Below are 11,626 nucleotides of genomic sequence, written 5' to 3'. Positions count from 1 at the left end.
AATCAAAGCAGGATATTACAACTCTGAGAGAAAGGCAGACTTATTATAGCTAGGGAGTGTTTTCCATGTGCCTCTCACACACACACACACTAATGCATGGAATTCGTATCTGGAGAAGGTTAGAGAGGCAGCAACTTCCTTCTTTGGGGTAGAGTGCGTGGGACGAGAGAGCGGGTGTGTCGCATTTTGGAAATGAATGGACGTACAGTTTGGTGTGTCGGATGGTAGCCACAACCTGAGAGGGCTCTCCTGGAATAAAGTTATCTGTTATTAGTTCTGAGGAAGAAGCTGTTTCTTTTGGACTATTGGCTTTCTTCCTCTGTATTTCTTATTGCGGCTGGGGTGTGACCGTCGTGGAGTGAACCTATAAGGTAAACATTAAGGGGAGACACCTGGGGATGTATTGTGATTCTCAGTTGGATGATGGCACAAAGACGGGGATGGTGAGTATCCCAGGATACTGCAGTGACAGAGGAGAGGCTTTCTCCTCACACCCAGCACCCAGACTAAAGCTCAAGAGGGTCAGATTCAAGGTAAGTTAATCGGTTTTATTTGGCATCCGTACGCAATGCCTGTTTTTTTTATGTTACTGATCACACAAACATTGTGTTTTATTGGGTATATACAGTCAAATGTTTAATTTAGATATGATCATCTGTATGCAAGACACACTGATGTGTAGATCTGGCTGTACTAGTAGGCATACTGTCAAATGAAAAGCACATTGATAATTTCTCCCTGATATATTTTTATTAATTTAGCTTAGGTTTATTTCAACATCTTGGTACATTTGCAGAAACACACAGTGCCATTAACAGTATTCACCACCGTTGACTTTTTTCACCTTTTTTTTAGTACAGACTGAATTTAAAACATATGGATTATATTGGATAATTTGTTGGTCATTGGCCTACACATAATACCCCATGATGTCAAAGTGGAATTATGTTTTTCCAAATTTTGTACACATTTTAAAAATGTAACGCTCATGTCCTGTATCAATAATTATTCAACCCCTTTGTTATGGCAAGCCTAAATAAGTTCAATAGTAAAAATGTGCTTCACAAGTCACAATAAAGTTGGATGGACTCGCTCTGTGTGCAATAATAGTGTTTGTGATTTTTGAATGACTACCTAATCTTTGTACCCCAAACATACAATTCATTATCTGTAAGGTCCCTCAGTCGAACAGTGAATTTCAAACAGATTCATCCACAAAGACCAGGGAGGTTTTCCAATACCTTGCAAAGAAGGCCACCTATTGGTACAGGGGTAAAAATAAATAAGCAGACATTGAATATCCTTTGAGCATGGTGGATGTTGTATTACTACACCCAGTCACTATAAAGATACAGTGATTTCACCATGAGGCCAACGGTGACTTTAAAACAGTTATAGAGTTTAATGGCTGTGATGGAAAACTGAGGATGGATGAACAACATTTGAGTTGTCCACAATACTCCACAATACTAACCTAATTGACAGAGTGAAAAGCAGGAAGCTTCTACAGAATTAAAATATTCCAAAACATGCATTCTGTTGGCTCAAGGCACTAAAGTAATACTGCTCCAAAAAATGTAACTTTTTGTCCTGAATATGAAGTGTTATGTTTGGGGCAAATCCAATACGACACATTACTGAGTACCACTCTCCATATTTTCAAGCATAGTGGTGGCTGCATCATGTTATGGGTATGCTTGTAATAGTTAAGGACCTGGGAGTTTTTCAGGATAAGAAAGAAACAGAATGGAGCTAAGCACAGGCAAAATCCTATGGGAATATCTGGATCAGTCTGCTTTCCACCAGACACTGGGAAATGAATTCACCTTTCAGCAGGACAATAACCTAAAACACAAAGCCAAATCTACACTGGAGTTGCTTACCAAGAAGACACTAACTGTTCCTGAGTGGCCGAGTTATAGTTTTGACTTAAATCTACTTGGAAAAACTATGGCAAGACCTGGAAATAGTTGTCTAGCAATGATAAACAACAAATTTGACAGAGCTTGAAGAATTTTAAAAAGAATTGGCAAATATTGCACAATCCACGTGTGTTAAGCGCTTAGAGACTTACCGAGAGAGACACACAGCTGTAATTGCTGCCAAAAGTTATTCTACAAAGTATTGACTCAAGGGTGTATTTATATAAATGATATATTTCTGTATTTAATTTCCAATACATTTTCAAACATTTCTCTGATCATGTTTTCACTTATTCATTATGGTTATTTTTTTTTAATCAGTTTTGAATTCAAGCTGTAAAACATGTCGAATAAGTCAAGCGGTATGAATACTTTCTGATGGCCCTGTACATAAAATGCAATGTCAATAAAATATAAAACACAAGTAAAAAGATATGTTCAGGTTAACTTTAAGGGCAGTGCATCATCAGTAGGTCACAAGTCATAAACAACAAATCAGCATACCAGTAAATCAATAGGTTGAGTGAAATGCGGAAGACACATTTCAGTGGAACACATTGTTGAACAACTGACTACGTATCCCCCTTCCCCTAAACATGCATATCAAATGTCTTAGGTCATAGAGAGTGTAATTTGCGTAGTTTGACAGCCCTAGCCAGAAAGACCTCTGGTGTGATGTGGCTTGTTACAATAGATGATTGCCTTGAACTCCTCAGATCATACTGTCTCTGTGTAAGGGTTGGAAACTTGTGCAGTGCACTTGTGTGGTCTGCTCTACAGAGATGGGAGTGAGTTGTAGGGAGTGCCAATGATGCGGCAGAAGAACTTGAAGTTCCGCTACAAACGTCATTGTCTGAGTCTCTTGGTCTTCATCCGTAATGATGAGGAGTTGCATTATAAGAAAGTCTGTTCAGCATCAGCTGGGTCCCCTCCATAACAGGTCTTTGCCGTCATTGCCTTCACTGCCCTGTACGGTGTACTTTCCAGCATGTATCAAGTCCTCTCAGCTCAGGTATGTACAATGCCTTTCTTAGAAAGCTTAGCCAGCCATAAGGAATGAATGAGTTTACAGGAGAGAGATTTTTCCTGGCACGGATGAGACGTTCTCTTCTTGAGCCAGCAAAGTCCATTAAGTTCAAGAGGTCCATAAAGAGCCCATTTATATAGTATTTGCTTCCCCTTCACTGGCTCTGGGTTCATCCCTCATTCCCTCTAGTTTACATAACAGACTCTGGCAGATTGGCACAGGGATGAGAAATAAGTATACAATATACAAGGCATAGCTACTCCCCCTGCAAGGGGGAGAATATATTTTGAGCAGTTTGGATATTAGGGTGCGTTTTCACAGGCAGCCCAATTCTAATCTTCTGCTACTATTTGGTCTTTTGACCAATTAGATCCTGACCTGTTGCACCCTCTACAACCACTGTGATTATTATTTGACCCTGCTGGTCATCTCTGAGAATTTGAACATCTTGGCCATGTTCTGTTATAATCTCCACCCGGCACAGCCAGAAGAGGACTGGCCACCCCTCAGAGCCTGGTTCCTCTCTAGGTTTCTTCCTAGGTTCTGGCCTTTCTGAGTTTTTCCTAGCCACCGTGCTTCTACATCTGCATTGCTTGCTTGCTGTTTGGGATTTTAGGCTGGGTTTCTGTACAGAACTTTGTGACATCAGCTGATGTTAAAAGGGCTTTATAAATACATTTGATTGATTGATAGATCAGATACTTTGCCAATAATTCAACAATAGATCAGAATTGGGCTGCCTGTGTAAATGTATCCTTGGTGAACTTGAACCTGTTCTCCGCTTGAAGCAGGATTGGCACTTCATTGTTTTAGCCGCAAGGGGGCACTAGTATAACATTCCTCCGAGGCATACCCTCGCTCCTTCCTGTGTGTGGTTCTGAAGGCCATCAAGAAATCAGTCAGATGTCAGTCACACAAATATTGTGATGCATTGATGGTTTTTATCAGTCCTATGCCTTAAAATCGATTAATTGAAGAGTGTGCTCCTTCAGTCACTGAACAGTGGCGCCACGGGTAACATCTTTGATACATCCTTGTCTGTTGGTTCCCACCGGTCATATGCTGTTGGTAAATTCCACTCCTCTGTGGACGGACTGGACCTCCTCCATCCCTCACCCCCCCCCCCCCCCCCCCTCCCCAATGTAGTGCTAATTAGCTCTCTTTGTGAATTGATAAAAAAATCCAATCACCTTAGAACAGCTCCCCCCTCCATTAGCCTGCCTGCCTTTCATGTTCTTAATGAGAGCTTTCATCTAATTCTTCCCTGTGGCCGCACATTGGAAGTTTGGGAGCTGAACTTCGACTGCATGGGAAAGGAAGTAATGGGCTTCCTGCTCTTATAATACAGTCAAACTTTATTGTCCATTTGTGACCTTACCCCATCCATTAAGATGGTGAGACTGCAGTGTTTCCTGGGAAATGCAGTATTGTGATGTGTGGCTAGTTATGGTGATTGTTTTGGTATCAGACAATGAAGTTCCTACGGTGCATTTTGAGACACTTTCTCCCATTCCTTGTTTTTGGATGTTAACCGGTGTGCTATGTATCCATTTATGATGCAGGGTGTCATGCTGGGTACGCGGTAGTGACTACGTATTGTTAGAACTACTGGCTACTAGAGTAACTGCTACTGTCTACAGCTCGTTCACATAAAATATGCAGACAATTTCAAAAAACCTTCAGACTACATGCTGGGACACTTGTTGTAACACATCCAAAGTTGCACTTCTCTCATGTCTGTCTGGGTTATAAACCACATAGGTGTTGATTGTCAGCTACAGTGCATTCGTAAAAATATTCAGACCCCTTGACTTTTTCCACATTTTGTTACGTTACAGCCTTATTATAAAATTGATCAAATGTTTTTTTCCCCCTCATCAATCTACACATAATGACAAAGCAAAAACCTATATTTATTTATTATTTTTTTTAAAGAAAAATGAAATATCACATTTACATAAGTATTCAGACCCTTTACTTAGTACTTTGTTGAAGCACCTTCGGCAGCGATTACAGCCCCGAGTCTTCTTGGGTATGACGCTAAAAGCTTGGCACACCTGTATTCAGGGAGTTTCTCCCATTCTTCTCTGCAGATCCTCTCAAGCTCTGTCAGGTTGGATGGGGAGCGTTGCTGCACAGCTATTTTCAGGTCTCTCCAGAGATGCTTTATCGGGATCAAGTCCAGGCTCTGGCTGGGCCACTGAAGGACATTCAGACACTTGTCCCGAAGCCACTTCTGCGTTGTCTTGGCTGTGTGCTTAGGGTCGTTGTCCTGTTGGAAGGCTAATCTTCGCCCCAGTCTGAGGTCCTGAGTGGTCTGGAGCAGGTTTTCATTAAGGATCTCTCTGTACTTTGCGCCGTTCATCTTTCCCTCGATCCTGACTCGCCTCCCAGTCCCTGCCGCTGAAAAATATCCCCACAGCATGATGCTGCCTCAACCATGCTTCACCGTAGGGATGGTGCAAAGTTTCCTCCAGACATGACGTTTGGCATTCAAGCCAAAAGTTCAATCTTGTTTTCATCAGACCAGAGAATCTTGTTTCTCATGGTCAGAGTCCTTTAGGTGACTTTTGGCAAACTCCAAGCGGGCTGTCGTGCCTTTTTCTGAGGAGTGGCTTCCATCTGGCCAATATCATAAATGCCTGATTTGGTGCTGCAGAGATGGTTGTCCTACTGGAAGGTTCTCCCATCTCCACAGAGGAACTCTGGAGCTCTGTCAGTGACCATCAGGTTCTTGGTCACCTCCCTGACCAAGGCCCTTCTCCTCCGATTGCTCAGTTTGGCCGGGCAGCCAGCTCTAGGAAGAGTCTTGGTGGTTCCAAACTTCTTCCATTTAAGAATGATGGAGGCCACTGTGTTCTTGGGGACCTTCAATACTGCAGAAATGTTTTGGTACCCTTCCCCAGATCTGTGCCTCGACACAATCCTGTCTCGGAGCTCTACTGACAATTCCTTCGACCTCATGGCTTAACTTTTTCTCTGACATGCACTATTGACTGTGGGACCATATAAAGACGTGTGTGCCTTTCCAAATCATGTCCAATCAATAGAATTTTCCACAGGTGCACTCCAATCAAGTTGTAGAAACATCTCACGGATGATCAATGGACACAGGATGCACCTGAGCTCAATTTCGAGTCTCATAGCAAAGGGTCTGAATACTTATGTAAATAAGGTATTTCTGTTTTTTTATATTTAATAAATTTGCAAAAATGTATAAAACTGTTTTCACTTTCTTAGTATGGGGTATTGTGTTTAGATTAATGAGGGACATTTTTTATTTAACCCATTTCAGAATAAGGCTCTAACGTAATAAAATGTGGAAAAAGGGAAGGGGTCTGAATACTTTCCGAATGCACTGTACATTTCCCTGCCACCAATAACAACAATTCTGGGTAATTAATTGCTGTCTGTGAGTGGAAGATGTTTATAAAGTTAATTTATTTACAATTCACCCCCAGATTTAGTAATGTAGTATACTCCACGCACATTACAGACATAGGAGGGCGGAAGGCCCATAACCCAGTAGAAGGGGTAGAGGGTGGGAATGTTTTTGTTTTATTTGTGGCAAAACCAGCATGACGCACCAAAGAACTGAACCAAGCCCAGGACAGCAGGAACCAATTACGGCGTCCTAGACAACGTGTCCAAGAGAAACAGGAGTCTGCAATTTCCATCTACTAGGGAAAAATGTGAAAATATCCACTGGCTGCGTTAACTATTATTTCCGTACTGTCGTTCTCTCCAAGGCTGTCTAAATTTAAGAGCACACCGTTTCTCATTCACATATGTCACAAAGTTATTTTGTTAGCCTTTCCAAAATTGTTTTCATAATCTTTTGGGGTTATTCTGGTTGTGTTGTGGTTATGGTTTAGTCTCAGGAGCCGCCGGGTCTCGCGACCTTACATTAATGGTTCGCAACACGGACATCCAACCATTAATGTAAGCTCACGGCTCGTGAGGCTAGTTATGGTTGGTGCGTTTGTAAATTATGTTTCCTTTCCCGATATTACCATATACCTTCCTTCCTAAATTGGATATTACAAAGAGGGATGGAGAACTCTCCTGACAGAAGGAGAGAGAATCTGTCAAACAGCTCAAATTAACCCTGATTGTGGCAAACGAGGTGCACATTGCTATATTGTTATAGTCATTGGGAGAAACCCATGACTATATGACTCTCGAACCCTGTGACGGCACAAATGATCTCATCCTCAGTTAAATGTCTCTCTCTCTCTCTCTCTCTCTCTGGTCCAGGGGTCCAAACAAGTGGGCTACCGCTCAGCTAGAGAATAAATAACAGCCTTGTGTTAGCTCAGAGAGGGAGAGAGAGAGGTGGTGGGAGAGAGCAAGAAAAGGAGTAGAAAGAAAGGGTGGGTGGATGCAAATGGTAAAAAAGGAAAGAGGGACAGGGAGGGAAAGAGTGGTTGTAAGAAAAGGGAGGGATAGAGGGTGGGAGCAGGGAGGGAGAGATATGTAAAAGAGGCTGGCTGTCTCTTTCCCATCCTCCGTCTGTCAGTCTGTACAACGTGTTAATTTCTAACCACTTTTAGAATGTGTAAACTAAAGTGAATTCTTCACTGGAGAGACAGCATAACAAAAACAATCAGGATACGTCTTCCTAAGGATATCACCAGCTAGGACATTTCTCTTCTCTCTCTCTCATGCAATGTTGGAATCATGCCTTGTCTCTGAAAAGTATTGGATTTGACCGTTTCTGTGACTAAAAACTCTTCTGAGACCAGGTAATTATATTTTTATTCTATTTGCTGTGTTTGTGTAAGGAGGTATTAAATGTACACTGAATGTACAGAACATTAGGAACACCTTTCTAATAATGAGTTGCACTTTTGCCCTCAGGACAGCCTCTATTTGTTAGGGCATGGACTTTTCAAGGTGTCGAAAGCATTCCACAGGGATGCTGGCCCATGTTGACTCCAATGCTTCCCACAGTTGTGTCAAGTTGGCTGGATGTCCTTTGCGTGGTGGACCATTCTTGTTAGACACGGGAAACTGTCAAGCGTGAAAAACCCAGCAGCGTTGCAGTTCTTGACACACTCAAACTGATGCGCCTGCACCTACTACCATACCCCGTTCAAAGGCACTTGCATCCTTTGTCTTGCCCATTCACCCTCTGAATGGCACACACACAATCCATATCTCAATTGTCTCAATCCTTATTTAACCTGTCACCTCCCCTTCATCTACACTGATTGTGGATTCAACAGGTGACACCAATAAGGGATCATAGCTTTCACCCGGTCAGTCTATGTAATGGAAAGAACAGGTGTCCTAATGTTTTGTACACTCAACGTACATGTGACGTACACTCAACGTACATGTGACGTACACTCAACGTACATGTGACGTACACTCAACGTACATGTGACGTACACTCAACGTACATGTGACGTACACTCAACGTACATGTGACGTACACTCAACGTACATGTGACACACAGTGCAACCTGTCTTTCAGTGCTCGGAAGCATCAAAAGGGTATTTTTCCCCTTGGTTTGCTGTCCTACAGCAGAATGAGCTTATGAAAGACCGCACACTGCATTTCATTTCTCTCGGAGTGAGATTGAGGGAAAAAATGTAAAGAGGGAAAGTGTCAGGGGAAATGGATAAAAACGTCGGAGAGAAATGTCATATTTACTCATCACTGGATACAAGTCGTAGCCTATCCATGATCATGCATACTTTTGGTCACAGTCACACACAGAATAAGAGGTAGAAATGGAGATACTAGACAGCGCACCATACTAATATTGCAGTGTGTAATGCAGAGGGAGCAGAGCTGGGATAGAGTGGTGGCTTTGTCTTACCTCAAGCAGAAGGATAATGGATCTATTGTACTAAGTGTGTGTCAGGGGTCCTAGTCTCACATGGCTCACTTATTCCTGCGCTGTGCGTGTGCGCTGACCATCACAGTAGGAGTAGACCACGGAGCTCCACCAATTGAGCTCTCATATTCATAATTGTGGAAGATCAACCAGGAATGTCTGGTGGCATTGACATTTCTGAAACTCTGAATGCTCAGATCAGATGTACGGTGCGATTATAGTATGAGTGCCATGTTTGTGCTAGTTAAAGGTACACATGTGCACTATCATAGCCAAGAAACACAGCTGTTGAACTCCCATGGCCGGATATTGGGGGAGGACTAGAGAGCACAGGTGTGTGTGTGTGTGCGTGCCTGCGTGGATGTGTAAGTAAGCCAATGCGATTCTGGGCCAAACCCAGCAGGCTCAGTGAATGGAGGCTTTCATGTGTGGGAGATCAAGCTGCTTCATTGGCACTTTGGTAATTTGCTGCAGCTTTGCATTCTTGAATCAATTGTTTCTCAGACTGCAGTAGAATATATGAGTGTCATGTTTATCTTAGTAAAATGCTGAAAAATAAGTAATTGTCTTTCTGAACTGCTGTGCTCCCACCACTGGGACAGAATCACTATTTGTGGATTAGAAGCCGTATGTATTGTAAAAAGTTGAAATGTGTGTTTGTTCGTTTCTTTGCGTGTGTGTGTGTGTTCATGAATTCCATCAGAGAGTAAGAGAAGGAGAGATGAGGGCTGGAGTCGCTGTTGGAAACATTACACCTACTTTAACCGGGTGAATGTGATGAGTCTTGTTTTGTGCTCACACCTGCGTTGAAGCCTGGTAGGTATTTATTTTCAGTGCACGTTCAGGTGGAACAATTTATATTGAATCTGTTTCTCCTGGTGTATGTGCTCGTGCATGTGTGCATGAGAGACTTTGAGTAGCCACTCACTTTGCTGGCGTGCTGAGAGAGCTATTTTGCATGTAGTAGTAGATCGTCGAACTTGGGTATAAATTGGTGGAGTGTCAAGACATCTAGGGAGTTCGTAAGATGATGTTGCCTATTCAGTGACGGTACAGTGGTTACGACGGTGAAATTTAAAAATACATTTTCGCACATTTTTTCCACTTCTCACAACTTCCTGTTTATCCACTGAATAGAAACTTGCCTGGAGGCTCAGTCTGAAGCTAATTGAATTGAAGCAGCTGGATTATGGGTTTCAGTGGCGAAGCAGGAGAACTGTGGTCATCTGAATGTGCTCCAGTTTAGGTGGAAATAACTTATCCTCTAGGCCAAGTCTGTCTCCATTTAGTACTCACTAAATCAGTCACTGCTCACCGCTGTCTAGAAATATAACAAGGTGTGCACTCCTTATGGTAGCTGCCATGCCGCACGTGTTGGGTTGGGAATATAAAATACACTGAGTATACAAAACATGAAGAACACATGCGCTTTCCATGACAGACTGATCCGGTGAATCCAGGTGAATGATCCCTTATTAATGTCACTTGTTAAATCCACTTCAAACAGTGTAGATGAAGGGGAGGAGACAAATTAAAGAAACATTTTAAGTCTTGAGACAATTGAGAAACGTATGTGTGTCATTCAGAGGGTGAATGGGCAAGTCATTATTAGGAAGGTGTTCCTCATGTTTGGTATGCTCAGTGTACGGCATATATTTTATTGATTCTAAATGGTATTCTTGTCATTGTTTCTCAATGGCTATCTGAAGACAGCTGAGTTAATGTTCATGAATGTGTTCCCTGTTTACGCTTGTTCCAACCACAACTCCCATCCCACCTTGTGTTCCCCGGACCCCTACCTTCCAGACTTAGTGCAAGTGCACAGGCTTAAGTGCTTTAATGCAGACTCTATTCACAGTATGTCTGAATGGAGAATCATAATCTCCACAGTGAAAAGAGCTCTCACTGCCAAAGGAAAGTGACTGGAACATGTGGAGCCCTCTGAATCGGCGGAGAGGAACAGCGAAGCGTGACAACATAATACACAACGGAACATTTGGAACCCAGAAATGTGCGCAACAGTAGAATAATGTGTTCCCAATGTTCTACCACCCCATTTCCCCCTGTCCAAGCCTTCCTTTGAACAAACACACATTCCATCATGCTCCATTGCCAGGGAGGCAACCGGCCTTCTCACATACTTACACATAAACATGGACACACACACACACACACACACACACACACCCACACACACACACACACACACTGGCCGAGAAGAACATGTTGTGTTGCCAGAGAAAGACTGACTCATCCCCAGTATAAGTGTAGCTTCCAGACCTGAGGCTATGATGCTATGGTATTCAGACACACTGGCACACCATGCAGTGGGCCAACCATACTTTTTCACTGAAGCAGACCTGCGTTCAAATACTATTTGAAATCGTTCAAATACTTTGAGCATTTGCTCTAGCGGGTCTGGAGTGCCTGCAGACGGTCTGGGTTTACAGTTTTAGATCTCTTGTATTGGTAAACTAAGTCAGGCAAGCTCGAACAAGTATTGGAAATGGTTTCAAATGGTGTTTGAACCCAGGTCTGAAAGGAGGAGAAGTGTGGTCACGCGAGGACATGCTATTCTCTACTGATAATGTGCCCCAGACCCAGACTTTATAGTGAGCATTTGTGGTGGGAAAAGCTGGAATCTCAGAAACTGATCTTATACCCAACACTTTGAATTAAGATCCAGAGGTCTCCAAGGAGTCAGTAATAATAGATTGGAATTTTTGATTGGTAACTTTGAACTATAAAATATTGGGCTGGACTACCGCATTTGGGACTCAGCTAATTTACTGCATTTCAACAAATTTTGCAACGGTGCAGAGGGGGAAAAT

General features: G+C 42.6%; 1 protein-coding gene across 1 annotated transcript in view; it reads left to right on the top strand.

Moving 5' to 3' along the window:
* The first annotated feature begins 7,420 nt into the window (after positions 1-7,420).
* The window catches only part of phldb1a (pleckstrin homology-like domain, family B, member 1a), a 78,822-nt gene continuing 74,616 nt past the window's right edge, over positions 7,421-11,626 (top strand). Inside the window, exon 1 of the mRNA XM_071337358.1 lies at positions 7,421-7,694. The gene's annotated coding sequence lies outside the window, so the exon portion shown is untranslated. The remainder of the gene's footprint in view (positions 7,695-11,626) is intronic.

The sequence above is a fragment of the Salvelinus alpinus genome, chromosome 13 (genome assembly GCF_045679555.1).
Source record: "Salvelinus alpinus chromosome 13, SLU_Salpinus.1, whole genome shotgun sequence".
Lineage (NCBI taxonomy): Eukaryota > Metazoa > Chordata > Actinopteri > Salmoniformes > Salmonidae > Salvelinus > Salvelinus alpinus.
This window is presented reverse-complemented; position numbering and strand designations above follow the sequence as displayed.